General features: G+C 36.5%; 1 protein-coding gene across 5 annotated transcripts in view; it reads right to left on the bottom strand.

The window, feature by feature from the left end:
• The window catches only part of Ipcef1 (interaction protein for cytohesin exchange factors 1), a 166,012-nt gene extending 138,534 nt beyond the window's left edge, over positions 1 to 27,478 (bottom strand). For 2 of the 5 annotated variants that reach the window (XM_020185138.2, XM_020185141.2), the window contains exon 1: positions 27,343 to 27,478. The gene's annotated coding sequence lies outside the window, so the exon portion shown is untranslated. Of the gene's footprint in view, positions 1 to 11,340; positions 11,396 to 26,257; positions 26,336 to 27,342 lie in introns of those variants that run through there. The other 3 variants (XM_074071996.1, XM_020185139.2, XM_020185140.2) reach the window with 3 other exon arrangements.
• Between the last annotated feature and the right edge of the window lie 351 nt (positions 27,479 to 27,829).

Genomic DNA, 27,829 nt, shown 5'->3' with positions numbered 1-27,829 from the left:
TTCTCAATAATTGACAGAAAGGCAGTCAGAAAATAAGGAAAGTAATTGGAAATGTAACATTAATAATGAACTTGACCTAACCTACATTTATAAAACACTTCACCCTACAAAAGTAGAATGTACATTTTTTTTTCAAATGCATTTGGAATTTTTACCAAGATACCATATTCCAGGGTATAAAACATTTCTCAATAAATCTTCAAATTTCTAATTCATACAAAGGATATTCTAACCAGAGTGGTATTAATTTAAAAATAAATAATACAAATGTACCTGTGAAATCTCTCTGCATATTTGGAAACAACATAACACACTTTAAAATAACCCATGGGTGGGATGGAGGTGAGGCTGAAGTGGTAGTGGTACCTGCCAAGTAAGTGCAAAGCCCGAAGTTCAAAATGCAGCACTGCCCAAAAATAAATAAACATAAAAATAAAATAACCTATGGGTTATCAAAGAATCAATCAAAAGGGAAATTAGCATTTTGAACTGAAAGTGAAACTGACATACCAAAATTTTTGCAGTGCAGCAAAGCAGTATTTGGGGAATTTATAACACTAAAATATTTATATTAGAAATGAAGAAAATTTGTAGTCAATTACTTCAACTCCCATCTTAAGAAACTGAAAAAAAAATGAAATAAAGCTGAAATAGGCAGAATAAAGGAAAACATACTGATTAGATCAGGAAACAGGAAAATGATAAAGAATTATCAGTGAACACAAGAGGTGCTCTGTAAAGAATGAGAGTGGTGATGTCACCATATGTTACAGACACTGCATAATTAGGAAATAACTCCTTAAATCACTAAGACTCACACAAACAGAAAAACAAAATAACTGAATGGCCCCTTATGTATTAAAGAAATTGAATTTATACTTAAAAGTCTTCCCACAACAGTTTCAAACTCAGATGTCTTCAGTGGTAAATTATTCTACATATTTCAGAAAGAAATAATAAGCCTACATAAATTCTTTCAAAGTAGAAAAGCCAAACTTCCCTCTTGTTTTGCAAAACTAGTATTTACTCTGACATCAGAATCAGGCAAATACATTAAAAAAAGAAAACCTACAAGTCAGTGTACCTCATAAATATAGGTGAAAAATTATTAACAAGGCTTTGCCAAGTTGAATCCAAAACTACACAAGGAAGATATTACATCATGTATAAGTAGAAATTTTTCCCAATAATGCAAGGTTGGTTCAACCTATGAAATCAATGAATAAATCACCATATTGACATAGTAAATGAGAAAAACCATGTGATTCTCTCAACAGACACATAAAAAGCATGGAACAAAATCCAGTATTTCTTACTGGTTCAAAAACAAACAAACAAAAAGCTCCCAGCAAACTAGTAATACTTTCTCAAGTATAAAGAGTATCTATGAAAACCTCTAGTTCATACCAGTCTTCATAGTGAAATACTGAATGATTCCCCCTAAGATCAGGAATGAGGCAATGATATCCACTCTTACCATTTCTATTCAACCCTATGCTAAAGGACCGAGCCAGTGCACTAGGACAAGAAAAATACAAGGCAAGATTCCTACAGAATCATTAGAGAAAGGAGAATCTTTTTAACAAATTTTGCTGGAACAATTGGATATCTATATACCAAAAATTTTTAATTTTGATCTATATCTTATATGCATGCAGAATTAACTCAAAATGGATCATAGGCATAAATGTAATATGTGAGTCTTCAAAATTTCTAAGAGAAAATATAGGATGTTTTATCAAAATTCAGAACTTCTTGAAAGACACTGTTAAGAAATGAAATAACAAGCTATACTCCAGGAGAATATACTTGAAAATCATATTTATATGTAGTATCCAAAATATATAAATATATGATATCCGGAATATAGAAAGAACTCTTAACACTCAATAATGAGAAAATAAACAACATAATAAACCCTGATGAAAGATATAAAGATACTTTATGAAAGAAGACATATCAAATGAGCATATGAAAAGATATTCAAAGTCATGACAATTAAGAATACAATGTACCACTCATACCTATAAAATAATTTAAATTAAAATGATTGATCATACCAAGCACTGGCAAAGATATATAGCATTTAAAATTTTCATATACCACCTGTGGGAATACAAAATGGCCCAATTACTTTGGAGAACAGTTTTTGGCAGTTTCTTAAAAATTTAAACAAATATCTTTGACAACCCAGACATTCTCCTAGATATTTACCCAAGACAATATATATGAAGACATATATATTCAAGGACTTGTACACAAAAGCACAGAAATTTATTTGCAATAGCCAAATGACTTTAAATACTCATAATTAAGTAAATAGAGAAAAAAATTACAGTTTACTTAATGGAACACTCTCCATTGTATAAAGAAAGTAAATAAAAGTAATAAGGTATTGATACAGGTAAAGCATGGATGAATCTCAGAATCATAACAATGAATGAAACACCCAGACATAAAAAAGTGCGCAAAAGTTTAGAAAATACTAACTCGTCTGCAGTGACAGGAAGCAGGCGAGTGGTTGCCTGAGGTACAGGAACAGAGAGGATTGGAGAGACGGATCGCATTTTCTGCACTGTGCTGATTGCTTTGTAGGTGTACACATACATCAAAACTTATCAAATTATACATACTGAAATGAACCATACATGAAATATAAATTGTGTCTCAGTAAAGATGTTTTGTTTTTGTTTTTAATTATCTTGGGCTGTGGGATTAGCCTCCATAAACTTTAGAAATAAAAAGGCAGCCAGCATGACTGGAAACAAGTGGGTGAAGGAGAGAAAGTAAAAGACAGGTGAGCCGGGATAGAGCACATGTGCCTTTACGGACTCTGCTCAGGTGCTCTGAAAGTATTTAAGTGGAGGACTGTAAACAGTGGTATATGATCTTATTTTTGTTCAGTGTCCCTTGAGCAGATGAAGCAGCCAAGGCCACCTCTGGTCAGGTGGCACTACCTTAATGTTTTAATAGTGCTCACTAAACTTGACTCTGTGGATCTCTGGTGGTAGTTTACTACAGAAAACATGTTCTCCAGTTCTACATTGAATTTTGTGATGAGCACATTAGATTTCTAATATGTCCTGTTAGGAAATACCCCATTCAGCAATCTTTTATTAAGTACCAACTATGTGCCAGGTACCAAATGTCCTGATTTTTCATAAAAATAATGGTGCCAATGACAGAAACACAGCACAAGACTATAGCAAATCTCAATGCTTCCATCTTTTAATAGATTTTATTTTTTATAGCAGTTTTAGGTTCACAGGAAGATAAAGTTCCCATATGTCACCTGTCCCCACTACTCTCAGTCTCACCCACTAGCAACATCCTCCACCATGGTGGCACCCATGATCCTACAATGACATGCTGTTATCACCCAAAGTCACTTGTGGTCCCTGTAGTACTGTATTTTCTATGGGTTTTGGCAAAATTGTACTGACATGCATTCACCATTATTTTATCACAATAATAGAATAGTTTTATTGCCCTAAAAATCCTTTGCATTCCTCCTATTCATGTTTCCTCCCCATTGACCCCTGACAACAATTATCTTTTTACTATCTCCAAAATTTTGACTTTTCCAGAATATCACTTAGCTGGAGTCATATATTAAGTAGCCCTTTTATGGTAATATGCATACCATTCAGATTCCTGCATACCATTTCATGGCTTGATACCTCATTTCTTTTTAATGCTGAATAATATTCCATTGTATGGATAGAACATAGTTTATTTACCTAATAAAGTAAATTTTAGTTGCTTTCAAATTTTGGCAATTTTAAGTGAAGTTACTGTAACATCTCTATCCAGGTTTTTGTGTGCAAATACCAAGTTTAGGTAAATAACAAGGAGTATGACTACTAGGTCATAAGAGAAAAATATATTTGGTTTTGTTAAGAAACTGCCAACTGTCTTCCCAATTGATGGTACCAGTTTACATTTCTACCAGCAATAGGGAGTTCCTGTTGCTCCATATCCTTCTCAGTATTTGGTTTTGTCACCATTTTTGGATTTTGACCATTCTAAGAATATAGTAACATCTCGGTGTTAATTGCATTTCCCTAATGATATAAGGTGTTTAGCATCATTTATATGCATTTGGCCCATCTGTGTATCTTCCTAGGTGAAGTGTCTCTTCAGATTGCTCCTTTTCTCATTGTTGAGGTTTAAAAGTTCCTAGTATATTTTAGGTAATATTTATTTATCAAATTTCCCTTTGCCAAAGATATTCTTTTGGTCTGTGATTTGTGTTCTCATTCTCAGACAATGATTATATTTTAATGCAACATGTTTTGAGACTTGCTATGTCTTCTGTTCACAAAATTTAACTTAAAGTTTATATATAATTTATATATATAAACATATATATAAAAAGCTAATTTAAAAATTCAAAACATTACGAGAAATACAAAATAACTGTATGTGATAATGTATACTGCCATTCCATTCAATTATTTCTATTCATAAGTATACTGAAGATATACAGGAATACATTTAGCTTCTTAGAAAATGATTAAGTGAATTTTATTAACATTGTTCTTTATTAAGTCAGATTTTTCCATGTGGTATTGGCATCCTCAAGATCACAAGAGTAGAGTTACAAAGAGATATCAAGAATAGAAATAGAATTATATTATTTAATATTATAATTATATATACTTACTACATAATTATACAATAATTCTTATATTATTTAATATTTATTTTGCCCCCTGTAATAACTAATTATGGCATTTCAGAATTATGAGAATTTTAAATGTTCCTCTGTGGATATTGTTGGTTTGGGTTTTTCATTTTGCTAGGAGAAAGACGGGACCCATTTTAAATGAAACATCCTCACTCTTTCCAAGTTATATAGCAAAAGTGTTCAGACTGAATGAAATGAAAACATCGAGTCTTGCATAAGAATGAAAATGTCAAAACCTTGGCTCTCAAATAATCTCCTCACTATTCACTGCTTGTGACTGTGGGCAAGTTAATGAATCATTCTGTGCACGCAAGGAGGGAAAAGCTAGAGAAACATGGCTCTGTAGACAGGAGGATAAAAAGGTTTAAATAGAATCAAAGTTACTTGAATCCATCAAGGAATCTAGTCCTTAATCTGGTGAGATTTCATAGCAGCTCTCGCCTCACACTCACCAGGTTTTATTGGGAGGTCAGGTCTGAGCTCTTACCAAGCAGCCTGTAGTCCATAGGAGACTGTTCAGAAAATATTTAAGGTCTCTCGTCTTCCGTCCCTTCCAATAAACGATCGACTCCTAAAGCACATGCACGTTGTGATTTGGTTTGTGATCATGATGTAGCTCTTCATTCCTTTTAACAGCAGCTAGTTTGGATTATGTAAAAAGTGCTCAATAGATCCTAATAGAATAATATTTCTCTCAAAAAAAATAATTTAAGGAAAAGAATCCTAGATGGAATGAAAACTATATAGTGGTTATGCCTATGAGTTGGATGTGTAAACTGACACTAATCCATGCAAATTTCATTTTGGATGAATGACTTACCCTTCCTGCCTGAGTTTCCTCATGTGTAAAATAGAGATATATGTACAATGTATAGAGCTGTTGAGAAGATGAAGTAAAATCATGTCAAGTACTTAGTCTATATCTGATACTTTTATTTATATTCAATAAAGGCTAGCAATTTTATATTTAAAAATCAGAAGAGATCACAAAGAAACACTTGAAGAATATGTTAAAGTAAAATGACCAAGTAAAAAAAAAGACAGAAAATATAAAGAAGATCTGGGAGAGGGAAAGGAAAATCTTAAGGCACTTTTTTTTTTCTTTTGGCAGCACTGGGGGTTTGAACTCAGGACCTCACACTTGCTAGGTAGACTCTCCTACAGCTTGAGCCACTCTACCAGCCCTTTCTTGAGTTGCCTATTTTTGAGATAGGGTTTTCAAACTATTTGCCTGGGGCTAGCTTTGAACCAGGATCCTCCTGATCTTTGCCTCCTGAGTAGCTAGGACTTACAGGTGTGAGCCACCGGGGCCTGGCAAGACACTTCTTTAGACTGATTTAAACCAGATTTCTCCTTGAAAAGATTTTTAAAAATTGGAAAAAAGTGGTATTTGGGGGCCTCTAAAAATTGCATACCTTCATTTTTATCATTATGTTATTCTTTGCAAAAAATATATATGCTTGAAAATTACCTATAAAAGAGATAGGGAGTCAAGTTAAGTGGCACCTGTCTGTAATCCCAGCACAGTCAGGTGGCAGAGATAGGAGGATTGTGAGTTTGAGCCCAGCCTGAATTATGCAGTAGAACCCTGGAGAAAGAGAAAGACGGAGAGAGAGAGAGAAAGAGAGGGAGAGAGAGAGAGAGAGGGAGAGAGAAAGAGAGAGAGAGAGACTGTAATTTAAAAGCAGTTTAAAAATACATTAGCAAATGTAATATATTGACTGTACCTCAATTCCAACATAATAAAAAGGAACAGAAACCAATCAGGGAAATTTGAACACTGACTATTTGACATTATTGGAGAATTTTTTAGGTTGATATAACAGTACTGTGGTTATGCTTTTTAAAAAAGAGATGCTAACAGATTATGCTATCTGCATCCTTATGCCCTTGGTTCTTACCATTGCTTGGACACCTACCCAACTTCCAATTCTCAACATCTGTGTCCCTTTGCCTGAGGCTTTCTCTGGCTTCAGGGCTCCATGCACATGGCAGACTAGAAGAGAGGAGGAATCCTCACAGCTATTTGCTCCATTCCCACTCCCCAGCATCACTCAACCCACTTCTGCTGGGGACAGTGAACATATTCTAGTTCCTCTGCCCTTGCCCTTGGGGACAGGGAAGATGCATCACCAGGCATGTGTTCCCTATTACCTCCAAGGGGTCTCCAGCTAACTACAGTTAGTGGCAACATGGTTTTTGATATTCCCTTTATCCATTTCCTACTTCCTAATGGGTAAATCCAAATAAATGATTTGCACTCAAATCTTTATCTCTGGTTTCACTTCTTGGTGGACCCAAACTAATATGCACACACTGAAATATCTAAAAATGAAGTGGTATGATGGCTGTAATTCTTTTCAAAAATATGTAGAGAGGGGATGATAAAGAAGAACCAAGATTATATTGAAAATTTTGAAGCTAAGCAATGGGTACTTGTGAACTTTATTTTATTCTTCTATTTTTGTAAGCTCTTCCATAATAACAAAAAATTCTGGAGAATGTTTAAATACATCAAAATGTAAAATACAAAACATGGAATTTCAAATCAGTAAGGGAATATAGTTTATTCAAATAATTTCCACTGAAATAAATTACAGGTGAATCAAATATTTGAATTCATAAAATTAAAATTATAAAATTGTTAAAAGTAACTGTAGGAGAAAGGAAGCCTTTTTGCAGAGGAGAAGGCTTTTGTGAACAATACACAGACCTAAATACCAAAAAGATTAGTGAGTGTGGACTACATTAAAAAATTTTGTTTTGTTTTTTTCTGCACAGAGAAAATAATGCCATACAAAGTCAAAGGACAAATGATCAACCAAGAAAAAAATTTCAACCCATATGAGAATGAGCTCATTTCCTTAATATATAAAGACCTCTTAGAAATCAGTTATGAAAGGCCATTAAACCAATAGAAAAATTAACAAAGAACTTAGAAGCAGTTCATAGAAAAGAAACACAAGTGGCTTATAAACATATGAAAAGATGACTAACCTCAGTCACAAAGACATGAAAAGGAAAATATCAGTGAGATAGAAGTTTTCATTTATTGAAGGCAATTCTCAAAACATATTTAAAGATAGTTACTAATTGAAAAAAATCAAGATGCAGAACAGCTAATATAGTATAAAAATGCATATTTTTAGATACATTCATATGTGGTATCTTTTTAAAAATACATACCCCTAACACCCTTGATATCCATGGAGGTTTGGTTCCAGAACCTACTTCTGACACTAAAATCCACAAAAGTTCAGGTGTATGTGTGCGTTTATATGTGTGTGTGTGTGTGTATGTGTGTGTATAAAACCTGCACACTTCTTCTCATATACTTTAAATTGCCTTATAATGCCTAATACAAAAGGCACTATCAATGCCATAAAAATAGTTGTTGTACTGCATATTTTAGTAGACAATGACCCCCCAAAAGCCTATATATACTTAGTACAGACACATTTTTTAAAAACATATTTCCTATCCAAGGTTGGTTGAATCCCTGGATGCAGAAAGGATCCTGGAGATATAGAAGGCCAAGTGCATACACATATGCATAAATAAATAAGTGTCTTAGATGTATATATGAATATGCACATATCCACATATTCTTACATTGTAGGAGACTATTGAACAAATAGGCAGGTTGCAGTTGTTGCTTCTTAGGAGAACTGAATACAGGAATCTTGAGAAAGGGTACACATATCTTTGCATCAGGAATTCTTTTATAATGTTTAGATTTTTTAAATGTATATATGCATTCCATTCCAATTGAAAAATAGCTAGTTGATAAAATAATCTAGATTACTTTATTCAACAACTATTTACTGAGCATCTACTTTGTATTAATCCCCAGTTTTAGTGCCAGGAATACAGCTGTGGGTGACCAATGTGAATCTTTTTCCTCACAGTTCTTGTGTGTTTCTGGAAGGAGACTAACAAAATTTTCTGATGAATTCTGTTCAGTCTTGTTAATTTGGACTGCAACTTCACAAGTGTTTTCTTTGGATGTGCCTTTTTATATATATAAGTGAATATATTTATCTTTACACAAAATGGTAACTCTATAAACACCTTCTTTGGAACTGACACAGTAATTATCAACACAATTTGGACAGGCCTTGGAGAATGGGACAGTGAGAAGAGGTCCATGTTCATGCCTCTCTCTATACATGGACCTCTCAATGAAGATTTTCATTCTCCTGGCAAAAAAAAAAAAAAAAATTTCTAATCTCTCTGTCTTTTATTTATAGTTTTTCTATTAAGAGTTCTAACTCTTCCATCTAAATGAACTTTTTAGGATTCTGGTCTATTTAAAATCCTGAAGATTGAGAATCCCAAAGACTTTTGCTCTCATCCATAGACATACAATTCCCATTGGTATCCTGAATTTTCACTCCTATTGCACCTTTATACCTTTCTTCCAGATAAAGATCAACTATACCAACAAAATACAACAGTACAATCATAGCAGCTGTTAAAGATTGTTTCACTTAGTAAAAATATTTTGATTAAAGCAACAAACCAATCAAGAAGTAGGCAACTGAATTAAACAGAACTTTTTGAAAGGAAGAAGTCAAAATGGCAAAAAAAAAAAAAAATGAGAAAATGCTCACCATTCCTGGCCATAAAGGAAATGCACTAAGATTCTACCTCACTCCTGTTAGAATAGCTATCATCAAGAATACCACCACCAACAAATGTTGGCAAGGATACAGGGGGAAAAGGAACCCTCATTCACTGATGGGAAGGTAAGCTAGTACAATCATTATGAAAAACAATATGGAGGCTTCTTTAAAAACTAAACATAGATCAGCCATACGATCCAGCAATCCCACTCCTAGGAATATACCCAAAGGAATGTGACTTAGGTTATTACAAAAGCACCTGCACACCCATGTTTACTGCGGCACTATTCACAATAGCCAAGTTATGGAAACAACCAAAATGCCCCACTACCAACAAATGGATTAAGAAAATGTGATATTTACACAAAGTGGAATTTTACCTAGCCACAAAGAAGAATGAAATTTTGTCATTCACAAGTAAATGGATGGAGCTGGCGAACATCATCTTAAGTGAAGTTAGCCAGGCTAAGAAGGCCAAAATTCCCATGTTCTCCCTCATATGCAAATTATAGACCTAAAATAAATGTATTCTAAAATAAATATAATATTATTGGACATGGGTCACACACTAAGGGGAGAATGCACACAGGAGGAATAGGAAAAAGGAAGGAAATCTAAAACCTGAATGTGGTTGATGTGTACACTGTAAAGGAGCTAATATAATAGTCTTAAACTGACAGAGGCCACTATGGGAAGGGGACTAGGAAGTAGTGAAGAGGTCTGGTAGAGATGAACAAACGTGGGTTGCAATACACATGTGCATGGAAACAATGCTAGGAATTTCTCTGTACAGCTATCTTTATCTCAAACTAGCAAAAACACCATGTCTTTCTTATTATCTCGTTTTCTCTTCAACAAAATTGGAGAACAAGAGGGTGGAACAGGCTTTGCCTGGAAGTGGGGGTAGGGTGGCTCAAACAATGCATACACATGTGAGTAAATGTAAAAATGATAAAAATTTTTTAAAAATAGAATAAATTCCTAGAAATCCAAATATTAAAAAAAGAATGGGCAAGCTAACTAAACTAAGAATATTTCTAAAGTACAGTGGCCACTAGTGTTATCCAGTGCTCTGTCAAAAACTGGGAAATCAATTGGGAAATGGTGCATATTATATTTCTCCAAAAGTAAAAATTTTCCACACCTTAGAGCTTTACAAGGCACAAGCACATTAGTGACTCTGAGAATCTTTCTTTCTCACTATCTCTTTCTTCTCTGCCACAAGTTAGTCATATGACTTCACTTAAGACTCACTTCTTTCCTAGGATTCTCATCTCTACACCAGAGGCAAGGCCAGATGATGTCTATGGTACCCATTCCACTTCATTACTCTAGATTCTTGGTATCCTTCTAAGAAACCTAATCAATGGAAGCATTGGTTGTTATCATTTTGGATATCCCACAAAATACATGTTCATCTGCTATTACTGACCTTCAGTGTATGCTCCACAACAGATTAATAGGAAATACAGTGACACTGAAAACACTGAGTGGCACATTATAAAGAGCAAGAAAAAGAATTTAAGTCCTTTTTCAAGAAAACTAAGTATAAGTCTCAAAAGATGACAGACGAAATAATCCTAGACAACAGATCCACAAAAGGTTGTTAGATCAGATTCTAACTTTGGGGAGAAATAAGGAAAAATTATCCTTTAAAATTGACTAAGAGCAGTATTTTTGAGGTAGCTATTCACATGAACAATTTTGTCTAGACTTCCTAAGTCAATCATGCAAAAGAGAAAATAGATTACTTTGTCATAGATTCGGTACTCAATTGACTGCCAAATAGTTCAGCACCAGCTTTGTGTTGAGAAAGTTCAAGTGCCTCCCGGGTGAGGAAACAAATGAAAAGAAAAGATCTCCTGACATCAGGGGAAATTATGATCTGAGCTCAAATCATCGCAGTCTTAGTTTGAATCTCTGTTTGCCTTCTTGGTCTGACTCAGAATTCTATGCTGTCAAAAATTCTTATCAGCTCAACAGCTAACCTGAAGTTTCCATCTGGAAAAATATAGTGCCACATACCTTCGTCCCAAAGAGCACACTCTCAGACTCCTGGCAAGGTGGAAAGACCGAGTCCCTGTGGGTTTAAAACAATTGAAATTCAATATTCCCCACCAGATTACTTCCTCATGAGGATAATCCTCTCTGATAGAGCACAGCAGCAGCCAACAACAACAAATGCAAAGTTAAAATAAAGCAAAAACCAATCAGACAAAGCATATTCAATTTATGCCACACCCCCTCAAAAAATGAGGTGAGAAAACAACCATTCTTTAACAGGAACACCAGCAGGACTTATCAAATCATAGCCTCCCTTTTAACACTCTGCCTAAGAAAGATTTATTGTATGGAACATTAAAGCCAATCCACAAACATACCCTTTGCAGGTTTGTTCATCCACTGAATGGAACAGAGCCTTCATGAGTTCTGATTCCCTCTTGACTTTATCAGAACACCTTATTTGTAATCATTGGAGAGTCAAAAAAAAAAAAAAAAGAGGCAAAGCCTTGTTTAGTGCTGAAGGTTGACAAAACATTTTCTACAGCCTGCTGGCTAAAGAGGAACCTTCACAAAGAAATCCTTTGTCTCCATATTTAAAGCTGCAGTTGCAACCAAGAAAACTCTGGCACAGTTTTCATTAAATCACATACAGGACCAATGCAACTGAAATATCAGGTATGGTGGCATTTTTATAGTTCTCTCCCTGCATAGCGTCTGTCCTAGTATGAAGGACAAACACTTATCTGGCTATCTAAGCTTAATATGTCAAAAAGATGCCATGGAACATTTTATGTGATTGTGTGTTTAAAAACTTTTCGATTAAAAAGTCTTAAGAAACTGAAGAGCTTCTCTCCTCCAGCAAATCAAACTGGAGACTTAAGTATTTTGTGGAGGCTCTGCTTGAATTCCCACGTCCTACATGTGAATTAAAGTTCTCTCTCCCCCACCACCCATCTTGTGCAGACACGTGTGTGTGTGTGTGTGTGTGTGTGTGTGTGTGTGTGTGTGTGTGTGTGTACTGAAGTTTGAACTCAGGATTTCGTGTTTGCTAGGCCATGCCACCAGCCTTTGGGCAGACTCCTAAATCACTGGCATCCCCATCAGGCAGCAAGTCAGCACAAAATGCTCTCTGAGACTGAGAAAAGTTGTCACTTAAAGAGAGAGGGTCAAGAGAGCAATAGAGACCAGCAAGTGGCCCTGTAGTTACACCACAGGGTGAGGAAAACTGATCCTGTGTGACCTGGAGGTCCCCAAAATGCCTTACAACATATTGGTCATGTTCAAGCACTCATGCTTGAAGCAGACCCTACAGGATATTTTGGTTAGAGAGAATAGGAAGAAATCTGATTTAATAGAAAGCCCAACATTCGCTACTCCCAGTGAACTCCTCCTGGCTTCTGGAAATACAAGGATCCTGGGTCCCCAACGCTAGATGGACTTCATTTCCTGGTGTTTTTCAGAATGTTGCTGAACTAACATCATGAGTTAGATGCTCGAATAAGCCAATTCATTTACATCTGTCCTCAGTTATGGCCAGCCTCCTCAGCCTTCATGTCTTATGTTTGCAAGACCTTGACAGACAAGAGTAATCAAAGAGAGGAAGGAAGAAATAAAGTAAACCCACCATCTTCATTTAAGTGAGAATAGCTGAAAGAATCTTCATCAATAAATGATGCAGCCATTGTCAACATTTCAAAAGTGTAGACCAGTCATTTATCCGTCCACAGTTGTGGGAGAGGTGGCCCAGATGGCTTGGTAATCCTAATACGCTCTCAGATGGAAGAATCTGACTAGATACTTCACACATTGATGTTAGTAACTCCTAACAATTCCAAGACCTTTCCCTTCTAAGAATGTGCTCAATTTATCCCTGGAAAGAATCTGTGAGTAAGAATCTAATCTATGAACTAAAGATTGCCACTAACAAGCTGGGAGTATTTGGGAAATCAAAAAACTGTTTGGACTTCAGTTCCTTATCCATAAAATGCAGATTAGAATAAACAGAGTCAAAACTCTCTCCTGGCTGAAATATATTTGTGCCTATTATTCTATACAGCAATTGTTAATATTGGGTATCAAAGACAAGTGAGCAAGGATTTCCCTGCCCACTTAGGTATAAGGCAAAGAATGCCCCCATGGAAGACTCAGGCTGGGAGACTAAGCAACAGAAGATGACCTTGAACTCAAAGTTTGCCTAGATGAAAAATCAATAGAGATAACTTAAAGACTGGACAATAGAATGGCCTAGAGGGAGAAAACCTCATGTAAGAGACAATAAGCAAAGTTCAAGCTTCAACTAAGCCATTCACTAGTAGCATGGCCTTCAAAAGCCCACTTAACCTGCCCAGGTATCTGTGCTCCTTGGGTGTATTACTATCTGTCCTGCTATAGGCAACATAAACTCTTTCTATCGATATGAGAAGACATACAGGAACACACTCAGTAGATTATAAAACAGTCAGAGCTTGGAGGTTCCATGTAAACAACATTTAGGGTTTAGAAGAAGGTTTCCTTCTCAAAGAATACACTGAAAACAAAAAGTCAAAGAAAAGACTTTTATGAAAACAGGTTCCTATTTGCCAACTCTTTAGCTATGAATATATGAAGCCTCTCCAACCTCCCCAAGGTAAGGCGAGTAGACATTTCCATGCATAATAAATAGATTGCAAAACCTGACTCTTCAGCACACTTATTCAGAACATCAGACCACACAACAACATTTGACATTCAAGTGAGCAAAAGAATTTCAGACTGTCCTTTGCACTTGGAGGCAGGACACGAGCTGAGAAGGGAGGCCAAGATGGAGGCTCAGCAGCAGGACGAGACCAAAATGTCTGGGTAATCATGGAGCAGAGGTGCAGCCAGCTGAGGCTGGGGAAAGAGGACAGAGATTTGGCTGCAGCCAAGGGGGTTATTGATTGTATCAAGAGGCTGCCTAGGAAGAAAAGGATACAGCAACAAAGCAGACTTAATCCAAAGACAAGTATATGATACGAGTATGTATGAAGTGACCGCAAAAAGCAATGTGAACCCTTAAGAAGGGCCCTAGATTTCACCCAAATGGAACCTTTGAGAGATGGTGGAAGACAGCACAAAGACCAAAACCAGACAGGCAATTCACTAGTTTACTCAGCAGCCTTCAAATGGAGTGTGGGGATTCGTCACACTTCTTTTGCATCTCCTTCCTGCAATATGCCTTTTGGCCTTTTCTTTTGTCCACCAGAAAGTTAATGTGTAAGGCAAGACAAAACAAATTGTTAAATCTATTAAATGATCCAGGAAGGAATGATACAATACCAAGGTTGATAAGCTCCTTTGCAGGTGCTGGGGCACGTTACTCATTTCTGCTTGCTCTAAACCTCATTACTACCTCATTTTGAGTTGACTATATTAAGACAGTAATTTATAATACCTTTATGCCTTGGTCTAAAAAGAAGGATAGATGTGTCAATCAACAACTTCTGCCCCAGTGATAACTTCTATCCAATCAGACTGATAATATTTTCTGAAATGTATGACCTGCTTCTTGAGCTGTACGTTATGTGTTTATGAACCCTATGTTATGCATATGCATGGAAAAGAAGTAAAACTAAGCCTTTTCACATTGGATCCAAGTACACAAGTCTCTAAAATTGCTCACACTGGCACAAGATGGTTTTAGATCATACCCTGGTTTCTCTTTGTACATCCAGTAAATCATCATCACACTTATACCTCTTTTTGTAACTTACAAAGCACAATCACACACATTACTTCATAGGGACCCCAAAGGCCTCTAAGGTGTGTAAAAGTATGATGCCAAGTTGTAGAATCAGCCTAGGTGCCCATCACTGGATGAATGGACAAAGAAAATGTGGTATACAATGAAGTTGAATCAGCCATAAAGAAGAATGAAGAATACAATAATGTCATTTGTTGGAAAATGGATGGAACTGGAGATCATCATGTTAAACAAAATAAGCCAGACTCAGAAAGACAAATGTTTTCTTTCATACGAGGAATCTAGATTTTTTTTTAAATGTATGAAAGTAGAAAGGGAACTATATGGTAGAAGAGGAACTATTTGTGAAGACAAAGGGGACTGGTGTGGGATGGTAATGGGGGTAACTATGATAAAAGTGCATTATATACATATATGAAAATGTCATAATGAAAGTTATTTTGTACAATAAAAAATAGTTTTAAAAAATGCTGCTACTCATTTCACAGATGATGAGACGAAAACTTGAAGATAACAACCTCAGGTTCACCTTAACAACTAGCAGAACAAAAATATCCCCACTTGTGGTCCAGGTTCTTCCCATTACTCTAAGGCTGCCTAATATACAGCAACACAAAAGCCATTCTACTCAGGTCCCAGGGGAGGGAGAGGCAGGGACAGCTATGAGCCCATTTTGCCCTGCCAGAGTGGTCTTCTCTTGTCCTCATTCACCTGACACCAACCCTCCTTTTACTGCCATTCAGCTTCTCTTGCCACAACTGTGCTGTCCTGAATCTGTCTGTCCCTGATTATACTTGATAGTTCACTTGGAGTCTTTCAATTTAATGTTTCATGTGTATATTCATTGTCCCAATAAATTAGTAAGTCAGGACAATTATTATCTAATTATTTATTTGATATTTTCCACAATGCTTAATGCAGACTAAATTCTCAAAATTGTGCTGCATTGAAGTGAATCTCTCAGGGAATATAGAGAATTTCTGTTTAAGACATTAATTTTCAGTCCTACGTATTGTCGGGAAACTCAAAAATTCATATATATGAGTGGTGATGCTGGCAAACTTAAAATACACCTGGAGATCAGGGTCCTAATACCCAAAACAAAGTGGTGGAAAAATGCAAGTCTATTGAAGATAATCCCTTTTCTTAAAGGTAGTTGTTGCCACCTGCTATGACACCCCCAAAACTTGCCTATTCAGCTTCATATGGGAGTCTTCTCTCAGCAATCTTTTGTTCCTTTATTAACTTCAGCTTTCTTTTGGTTTACATGACTGCTAATAGCTGGTTGAAATTTTGTTAGACTTGTCCATTCTTGGAAGTATTTGCTAGTTTAAATATCTGAACTTTCCTATGGTCAACTGTCATAAGGAAAAAGATCTCTTCTCACATGCAAAGCATACTTTTATCTCATATTTTACAAAAGGAAAAAGCACCGAAGATTTTACACCAAAATTTTAACTACATCTTTCAAGGTTAAAGTATCATGAGAAATATTTATCTTCCCCTTCCTTATCTCCATAATTGGCAATAAAATATATTATATGTGCACTAAAGAAAAACAATTATTTTAGAAAATCAAATCTGAAAATAGCAAGAGTTGAGAACATAAAAATATTACTAAAATTGCTATCCTAAAAGCATTCTTTCTTCCTTCCCTTTAGCTAACTTATACTAATCTCTTTTTTTTTTTCCAAGACTTTTTCTGGTCTTATAATAAACAGAAATATGAATAGAGACTACTGAAGCAAGTCCTCTCAAAATTCTGCCTGCTTATCTTGAAGTCTCCTTACCTTCCCCTCTTCAGCCTAAATTCCCATCGTACTCAGTCCCAACCCTTTTCATCTTTGATCTATAAATGTGTTTAGGAGCAGGATTTTCTTCAATGCTTAAGTAAATATATGCCAAATGCTCCTAAAGTTATTACCCACCCAAACAAGACACTCTGAACTAAATAGGCTTAGATTACACCCATTTTTAGCTCCAGGAATGGGGGCAAAGGTGGATGAGCATAAAGCAACATTATCTAAAAACTAAGAAATCATGTGGCATTCTTATGTTTTTATATTATATTGCTCTCCCTCAAGGCAACTATGCATTATTGAACTCTCAGGTCAGACACACCTAGGTTCAGATTAGCATTAGAATCCTCAGTGTACTGTTTCTGTGTGACCTTGAACCAAGTTCTTAAGCTCTCTGAAACTGTTTCCTTGTCAGAAAAACAGAGCTAGTTAATAATAGCATTTCTTAGAATTACTTGAGTAAGAAGTTCGATGAGCATCAAGCTTTTACACCTTTACCCCTTCCCTAGAGACAGAAAGTGGAGACACTTAAGTACACATAAACTCTCAGTAATAATTGTACCTAAGGAAGTGTGCTGGCCATGCAGCCACTGGGGATATGAAAATCTATGCAGCCTGTTGGAGGAGCCAGAGTTAGACACAAGAAGCCTGCCTAGATTCTTTTTTTTTTATCCCTGTTCTGGGACTCACCTCAGTGGTCTCACTGCCCTGGAAGTTTTAGGAGTTGCCCAGGATGCCTCACTGACCAGGGACATCCATTCATTGGCAAAAGGCTCACCTCCACAATGGTCAGAAACATGAACTTGTGGAAAGTACATGGTGAAGCCCAATCCCTGAACTCAGTCCAATATGAGCTAATGCATTCCCAATACACAGCAGACAGAGGACTTAAAGTAAAAATGACCTGCTTCATGTACAGGATCCTGTTACTCCCTGGATCATCAACAGGAAAGCAAAGTCACTTCCAAGGGAATCAGGAGTCATTAAGTCTTACCTGCTCAGCTTTGGTGACTCAGCATCTCTCTCCCTGTATTGGCTTCTCAGTTCAGAATATATGGGGGACTGGTGTTCTTCTCAGACAGCTGATCTTTCCATAACTTTGGAATGCTCTGACTGCTCACAAAATAAAACTAAATAGCATTCTAGTGCCCAGCTCAAACCTTGCTTGACAGTCCTCCTCTCAACTCCCTTCCACCTACGCAAGAACTACTCTAGTTGATTGATCAAGTTGAAAATCAAAGGGCCAAAAATGGTAGAGGTTGTGTTCCAGCTCTAACAGGAAAATCTTGGCCATGTTTACGAAGTGAGTTCAAGTTCAGATCCTTCTCTGGGACAGAATGGCTGTAACTGAATCTAACCAAAAAGACTCAGTGTTCATTCATGTGATTATAAGAGGATTTCAAAGGTGACTTCATCCATTCTATTACAATGAAATACCTGACACATTAGCTAGAAAATATTAGGTGTTCATAAGCAGTTAGTAGATGTTAAATGTTTATGAATGAGCAATTAACATATGATTGACATTCATACTCAGCAATCAAAAGAATCAACTGATTGACTCTTTTGTCAGAATGTAGAGAGGTTGGGATTTATGACCTAACAAGGAACTAGAAAATAAGACATTTTATATCACTTTTTCCAGACTTTGGACAATGCAAAGAACAACTTTATCATAAATGACCTGCATTCTAAGTGAGTGTATACAATGTCGTGTTGCAACCATTAATTTTCTAGTATAGCAGAATCTTCCAACATGTTTAAGAAATTAGTGAGACTGTATCTATTCTCATCTGTCTGTAAAACTATTGCAAAATTCCCCAATATTGTGCTACAGTCTAAGTTATCCAAACAGAATAATAATCATAAACAAGTTCTCTAAAATGTATGTTTTTCATGTTTAGAGATATTTGCTTAATTGTTTTTCAAAGAATTCAAGGTTACTCTAAAACATGATCTTATATGCCAGCCAAGAGTCTTATGGATAAGCTATGACACTTGATACCACCTAAATTTATGCATCAAAATGATCAATAATTATAGACAAAACCCACTAAAATGATCCAACACACATTCACTGGGCAGTTTCTTTTCATATGCTTAGACTGAGACTTAAATTTTAGATTTGGAACCAAGTGCATCACATTGCACCATTTTCCAGTTCAGAATATTTGAATTTTTTCAAATATTCAATTTGAGAGAAACTATCCCCCCAAATAGAAACCACTGTTCCTTATCCAGCAAATGACCATGCTGCCATAATAATCTAGATTCCTAGCTAGACTCAATTTATAACAGGATGCCCTTTTGTAGATGTCACAATAGCCTGATTTTCACTTTGTGTGCTTCATTGTCTAGTGTCTTTATTTGTTTCCCTTTAATGGATGAACTAGATCTGCTGTTTGAGACCTAATGCCACAGGTTACAATCAAGAGAAATGAGTCATGTTGGATTTGGTCCCCAGAAGTGTCTGCCAGCAATGTAGATGCATTTAGGACTAGCAACTAAAAATGACTTTTATTCTTTACCCCCAACTTAGTTTCCTAGGATTGCTGTAACAAAATACCACAAGCTGACTGGCTGAAAACAACAGAAATTTATTCTCTCACAGTTCTAGAGGCCAGGAGTCTGAAATCAAGGTATTGGAAGGGTTATGCTCCTGCTTAACCCTTGTGGATGGATCTTTACTCACCTCTGGCCAGCTTCTGATGATGGCTAGCAGTTCCTGCAATTCCTTGCCTTGCAGCTGCATCACTACGGTCTCTGTCTCCATTATCACATGGCATCACTTCTTCCTGTGAGTCTCTGTCTTCACATGATTGAATTCTTCACAGACACGGATCATATTGGGTTGTCCCACACCACTGCAGCATGACCTTATCTCAATTTGCTAATTGCATCCACAGATACCTTATTTCCAAAGAAGGACATACTCTGAAGGACTGGGAGCTAAGATTTCAAAATTTGTTTTTGAGGGAAGAGCACAAGTCAGTCTGCTATGTACCTACCTGTTACATTTAATCTAATCCTTTTCTGCCAATAAAGCTCTTATCTGCCAATCAAGTCTCTGTATGGTAAAAATAAATGGAATATGAACAATGATGGAGAGCTTGGTTAGTTTATATTTTACTTTCTTCAGAGCATATTTCCTCAAAGCAAAACTTAGTCTCATTTGATCCACACAATAAAACATATCAGCTAGGTATTTATATGTCAGCTTTTTTTTTCCTCCTTTTATTTTATTGTTTTCACATTTACTTACATGTGTATACACTATTTGTGCCCGCTCCCCACTTCCAGGCAGAACCTGCTCTGCCCTTCTCCGATTTGTTGAAGAGAAAACTTAAGAGATAATAAGAAAGATATAGCATTTTTGCTAGTTTGGGAAAAAGATAGCTATACAGAGAGATTCCTAGTGTTGCTTCCATGCACTTATGAATTGCAACACACATTGGTTCATTTCTACCAGACCTCTTCACTACTTCTTGGTCCCCTTCCCATAGTGACCTCTGCTAATTGAAGATTACTTTATTCACTCCTCAACAGGGCACACATCAAACACTTTCAAGTTTTAGGTTTCCTTCTCTTTCCCTATTCCTCCAGTGCTTGTTCTCCCCTTAGTGTGTGACCCATGTCCAATAATATTACTGCATTTGTTTTAGGTCTATAATCCATATATGAGGGAGACATGTGATTTGGCCTTCTTAGCCTGGCTAATTTCGCTTAAGATGATGTTCTCCAGTTCCATCCATTTACTTGCTAATGATAACATATCATTATTCTTTGTGGCTGAATAAAATTCTATAGTGCATAAATACCACAGTTTTGTGATCCATTCGTCAGTAGTGGGGCATCCTGGCTGTTTCCATACCTTGGCTATTGTGAATAGTGCTGCAATAAACATGCGTGCAGATGCCTTTGGAATAACGATTCACATTCTTTTGGATATATCCCTAGGAATAGTGTTGCTGGATCATATGGCAGATCTATGTTTAGGAATTTAAGGAGCTTCCATATTGTTTTCCATACTGGTTGTTCTAGTTTACATTCCCACCAGCAGTGTATGAGGGTTCCTCATTCCCCAAAACCTCACCAGCATTTGATGATGGTGGTGTTTTTGATGCTAGCCACACAAAGGAATCTTAGTGTGGTTTTGGAGTTGCCCACTCCTTTATTGGTTCATTGATTTTGGGGGAGTTTAGTTTTTTGAGCTTCCTGTATATTCTGGTTATCAGTCCTTGGTCTGATATATAACTAGCAAATATTTTCTTCCACTCTGTGGATGGTCTCTTCAATTTAGAGACCATTTCTTTTGTTGTGCAGAGCTTTTTAAATTCATGAAGTCCCATTTGTCCATTCTTTCTCTTAGTTGCTGGGCTGCTAGAGTTCTACTGAGGAAGTCCTTGCCTCTTCCTATTGCTTCCAGCGTATACCCTGCTCTTTCCTGAACTAAATGCAAGATTTTGGGTCTGATATTAAGGTCCTTAATCCACTTTGAGTTGATATTAGTACAGGGTGACAGGCATGGATCTAGCTTCAGTTTTCTGCAGACAGATAACCACTTTTCCCAGAAACATTTGTCGAAGAAATGTTGCTGACAACAACAACATTGTCGTATGTTTTTGGGGCCTTTGTCAAAAATAAAGTGGGCATAGCTGCATGGGTTCATATCTGGGTCCTCTAATTCTGTTCTACTGGTGTTCATATCTGTTTTTGTGCCAGTACCATGCTGTTTTCATTGCTATGGCTCTGTAGTAAAGTTTGAAGTCAGGTATTGTGATACCTCCAGCATTGTTCTTTTTGCTCAGTATTGCCTTGACTATTTGTGGTCCAAATGAACTTTAAGGTTGATTTTTCAATCTCTGTGATGAATGTCACTGGAATTTTGATGGGTATTGCATTGAACATATAGATTGCTTTTGGTAGTATAGCCATTTTTACTATGTTGATTCTACCAATCCATGAGTATGGGAGATCTTTCCATCTTCTGTAGTCTTCCTTGATCTCTTTCTTCAGAGGTTTCTAGTTTTCCTTGAAAAGGTCATTTATGTCCTTCATTAAGTTTACTCCTAGGTATTTAATTTTTTTGAGGCCATTATATATGGAATTATTTTCCTGTATTCTTTCTCAATATGTTGATTGTTGGTGTATAGAAAGGCTACTGATTTTTGTAAGTTGATTTTTGTATCCTGTTACATTGCTGAAGCTGTTTGTGGTGTCTAGAAGTTTTTGGGTGGCGTTTTTGTGTCTGTGAGGTATAGGATCATGTCATCTGCAAATAGGAATATTTTGACAGTTTCTTTACCTATTTATATTCTTTTTATTTCTTCTTGCCTAATTGCTCTGGTTAGGAATTCCAGAACTATGTTGAATAGGAGTGGGGAGAGTGGGCATCCTTGTCTTGTTCCTGAGTTTAGGGTGAATGGGTTCAGTTTTTCCCCATTAAGTATGATGTTGGCTATAGATTTGTCATATATAGCATTTATAATGTTGAAGTACATTCCTTCAATTCCTAGTTTTCTTAGAGCTTTTACCATGGAGGGTGTTGAATCTTATCAAAGGCTTTTTCTGCATCTATTGAGATGATCACGTGGCTTTTGTTTTTGCTTTTAATTAATGTGCTATATTACATTTATTGATTGGCAAATCTGACTAAAATGATGAGGGAGAAGACCCAAATCAACAAAATCAGAAACAAAAAAGGGGAGATAACAACAAACACCATGGAAATCCAGGGAATCATTAGAGACTATTGAGAACTTATATTCCAGTAAATTGGAAAACCTTGAAGAAATGGACAAATTTCTAGATACTTATGACCATCCAAAACTGAACCAAGAAGATATTAACCACCTAAACAGATCTATAACACGTAATGAAATTGAAACAGCAATAAAGAGTCTCCCAAAAAAGAAAAGTCCAGGACCTGACGGATTCTCAGCTGAATTCTACCAGACCTTCAAAGAAGAACTAATACCAACTCTCCTTAAACTTTTCCATAAAATAGAAAGAGAAGGAGCACTGCCTAACTCATTCTATGAAGCCAGTATTATACCACTCCCAAAACCGGAAAAGGACACATCCAAAAAGGTTCATTAAGGCCAATCTCCTTAATAAACATCGATGCAAAAATTCTCAGTAAAATAATGGCAAACTGAATCCAACAACATATCAGAAAGATCATTCACCACGACCACGTTGGCTTCATCCCAGGGATGCAGGGGTGGCTCAACATACGCAAATCTATAAATGTATCTCAGCTTTTACAAATGAGAAAACTCAGGTGTGGAGAAGTTCAATGGCTTGGTAGCACAAAACTATTACACACCAGAGCCAGGGTACTCAGGTGTCCTAACCTCTAAGTCTATGCTGATTCCACTAAAGAAATAGAGTCTAATATAAAGTCCCATCAATATGGCTTCACTAATATTCAAAGTAGAAATTGGATGTTTTTGTCTTAGATAAGGATATATATAAAAGGGTAGCACAAGGGGTCCTAGTGGTGATGGAACTGTTTTGTAAACTGGTTGTAGTTGTGGATTCCCCAGGAATGGTTCTGAAAGTACCTTCTGACCCCTTTATCTCTGTGAATGAGAAACACTGTCTATGTAACACCACCAGGCTGCTAAGTGAGGCTACATTGACAAACGCGTATATATACTCAAGCCAGAGCACAAGCAATTCCCAGGAAAAGAGAAAAATTCCTCCCACCACCTCACCAATAAGGAAGTAGAAAAGAATGTCACTTAAGAAGATTGCAAAATAGAAAGTGAATCTGTTCATTCTTGTCCTTTGTCTCCTAATTCTTGGCTTCAAATTGCTATCTTACATAAGAAAGACTTTCACCTAAATGAAAAGAACATAGAATTGTGTTGAGTGGGAAATTAGACCACAAACTAGCAACACTAAAATCTAGGTTTGAATCCCACATCTGTCCCCACCTAGTTGGGAGGTTGGAAATAGGGAACTTGTTTCTCTAGCTTCAGTTTCCAGGAGATAACACAGTAGTACTATTGCCCAAGACTATTTTGAGAAGTAGCTAACATTGTAAATGTAAATTAAACTCAAATGTAAAAACAAAAGTGCTGACCACTCTGCCTGGGACATAGCAAAAATTCAGAGCTACCATTGTTTTTTTTTATTCAGTGCTGTACATACGGAATATTCCAGAAATGCTATGTGTTTACAATTATGTAATTCTAACTCAATTCATATTGCATGCTGAACTACTGATTGATTAATTCTTTCATTTCTAATCTTAACTAGTCTTCACTGAAGATCGGTCATTTTTACACAGCTTCTTTGAAAAGCTCATCCATATTCTAGTAATTTGAGAATGAGCTTAAATGGTTAACTTTCCATCTTTCAACTACTTCTATTTCTATGTCTTAGTTTGGGAAACCTGTTTTTGCTCATAATTGTTCAGCCCTTCACTTCTTCCTCTGCCAGCCACCTCTCATTTGATCATTTCTAAGAAAAAGCCAGGAGACTCTTTTCAATATCTTTTGGTTAAGTCTCTGATAAGGGACTCCACAGTGACATACTGGCACTGGGGGATGGCAGGGTCAAGATCTTAACAACAGAAACTATTTCTTGACTCTATAAGAATGGTTTTCTGACCTCTCCCTATTTATAACAAAATGATAAAGATCTGTAAACACCCCTTTAAAAGTGAATGACTCTTACGTTGGGAGATCAAATTTAACTTAGAACTGTTGGGTTGACTAGTGAACTTGCTAGAAAGTCATCCAATACATAGTCATTCGGAGACAATAACTCATTTTCACTTGATTCTAGGAATTAATCACACCGAGCAGTCCCAGATGTGACTTTTTGCTTGTTTCTCATTTCAAAGCTGACTTCAGACATAATCTCAAAGGTGATACCCCTAAAAAGACTAAATACCATAATTTTATGTGCCCTTTCTTAGATTGCAATGAACCACAAACTTTAGCATAATATCACTAAAAACTACTTTTGTTTTTTCTTTGACAAAGGACTAAAAGAGGGTTAACTTTTTGTTCATTTATTTTCATTCAACACTTATTTTGTTTTCAAAATACTAAGATATACTAAGTATGTTCCACTAATAACATTTTTTAAAAAAGAAACGTACAAAGATAAAAATAGCCATCAGCTATAAACCCAGTCTTCATTTATCCATATATATTTATTTATTCATATATTTTAGCATATTTAACCTCAATCTTGCTTCTATGCAGTACTTTTGCAATGTTGAAAAAGTTGTGTTCCTGATTTTTTCAGAGCATGACATCATGAGAATATTTCCATAACTATCATTTGATTGATGGTATTTCTTTAAATAGACATATTACCAGGTACTTAATCACTCTGACACTAGACTTAAAACATTTATTTTTAATAAATGATCATCTTGTTCAGTTCTTGCTGCTACAACAAAATACCACAAGCAACAGAAATTCATTTCTCATAGTTCTAAGGGCTAAAATGTCAAGGTCCAGGCATCGGCAGGGTTGGTGTCTGACAAGGGTCTGGTGGTGACTTCTCTGCACCCTCGCATGATTGAAGAGCAAGGATACTCTCCTCAACCCCTTTTATAGGGGAACTAATCCCATTCATGAAGGTGGAGCCCTCCCACTTCCTCATCACCTCCCAAAAGGCCCCACTGCTTAGTATCACCACAATGGCTACCAGGTTTCCCCATGAGTTTTGAAGACACATATCAGGCCATAGCAATGATTCTTTAAAAGAATTATGTTAATTTAATGAAACATAGAAAATGCCAAAAAGCATAGAGAAGAAAAGATAAATTGGAGTTTACATTTTTAAGCATGGCTACTGTGATTTGAAAAACCAAGGAAAATATACTGATGGTTGCCATTTAGTAAAGATATCCAGCATGGGTAAGAACTTTGAAATCATATTTCTAATTTTAACACAATGACCCCCCCAAATTAGTATATTATAATCACCACTCATATAGGTTCTAGAAGCCATTGGGTGGTACATGCAGATTTTAACAGATGTTAAAATCTATCTTTTCTTGGCTAAATTACACTGCCCTCCTCATTATCATCTCCAGCACCATCTTCATCTCAACTACCATATAGGCTCTACTTTCACTTTGCTGAGGTGGCTTTTTATCATCTTCTCTACACATCCTTTCTTCACTCCACACCTTCATATTCTCTCCTGCTCCACACCCACCTCCTCCAACCTCTATTTTCCCAGGTGTCTGGATATCACAGACATAAAATTTTGACACTAATTTTATGAGCAATCCCAATTATTCATTCATTCAACAAATACTACTGAGCACATGCAATGTGGAAGACTGGGAAGTACAGTAATTCCCCCATTTGCAGGATTTTCTTCAACATTTTTCTACACAAACACACACACACACACACACACACATTTGTCATGTTACACCTACTTGCAAATTGTCAACCTGTGCTTCGGTTACAAGTTCACACTGCCTAGTCTCCAAGCTGGTTGGAAAGCAGAAGTGAAGCTGTTCAAGAAGGATACACAAGTCAAAAGGAAAGTCTCAGGCAAGAGTCATGAAGTAATTTCTTATCTCTTATTGCCACAGCAAACCACCACAGGAAAGAACTTCCTATTTCCATACTCCAATGGTGTGCCTTTACTTAATGCAATTTGCCTGAAATATTCATATGTGGGGCTTCTGCAGAAAAGATGCTTGATAGATAAAGGAAGGAAATTAAACAGTACATTAAAGAATGAGTTTATCAGTAAGTGCACACACTTAAGCACTTTTTCTCCCCACTTGCATGATGTGAGCAGAAAGAAACTTGCGTTCTTTCTGTTTCTATTTTCTACATAGAATAATTACTATGTAGGAAACAAATTACTACACAGTGCCTAAGACAATATTAGGAACTCAGAGGTGTCTGAAGACCAACAAAATCCACTACTATGGTCAAAGATGCCTTGGTGGGTCATAAGTCTGACTCCTATAATTGAATTCTCTCATATATAGTCAAAAAAAGAATATTGAGCACCTCAGATGTCTTTTATAAAAGCCTCTGAACCAATAACACCTAGCCCTGATTTCCATACAAGAGATATTTTGTCCAGACTTTGACCTTTATATAAAAGCAGTCTGCTTGCAAAGGGGGATTCTTCACAAAGAGCACACTTTCTCTAAAGAGGATGGCCACAGAGTGTTTGCTCAAATGAACCCTCCAGGACCCAAACAAATGCTGGATTGAGCTTTCTAATTCAAGCCATGGTCTGCAGTCCAAGAAGCTCTCAGTACAAAACCCATTTAGGAAAAAGAGCAAAGCACAGTGAGGACACAGCTCTCTCCTTCACAGCTCTAACAGACATAGAGTATCTGTAATGATGGGCTTTATAAAGAGCTGAGTGAATACCAGATCCCAAGAACCACATGTCAGACCTCACTATTCTAAAGACAGTGTGAGGGTACCAACTGTACCATCTTCACATGCCAAGCAATTACTTCTCATACATCAGTTGAAGAGTGACTTTACTTACATGCAATACAAAGAGAGTAAATCCAAGAGCTGCCTTTTTATCATTGAATTCAGGAAACTCATAATACTTTGAGGCTAAGGTTGAGGATTCCAGAGTAAGCAGCCACAGCTCTGGAGGCTTGACCTACACAGAACTACCACTACCATCAGAAGCTGAGCAGAAAACAAAACTCTTTCGAAAGAAGAGGAAGTGTCATCACTACTTCCTCAATTCTATTGTTCTTCCTTCTTATTCATCTTGGACCCCTCCTTCATTCTAGCACCAAGGACATGATACATTGAAGCATGCATCCCACATCTGTCTAACTTCGTTTTTCTCTAAAGACTACCCAGCATGTTCAATTCCAAGACACATAGAGGAAACGGCACCTGATTTTTTCTTCCTGTTTCAGAGGCAAGGTGTTCATTCACAGGCATTGGAGTGAGAGGATTTGCAGAGCTGTTCATGGCAAGTAAGGTTCAAATGCCACATTTCAATCATCAACCTC

This window comes from Castor canadensis, chromosome 1 (assembly GCF_047511655.1).
Source record: "Castor canadensis chromosome 1, mCasCan1.hap1v2, whole genome shotgun sequence".
Taxonomy (NCBI): domain Eukaryota; kingdom Metazoa; phylum Chordata; class Mammalia; order Rodentia; family Castoridae; genus Castor; species Castor canadensis.
This window is presented reverse-complemented; position numbering and strand designations above follow the sequence as displayed.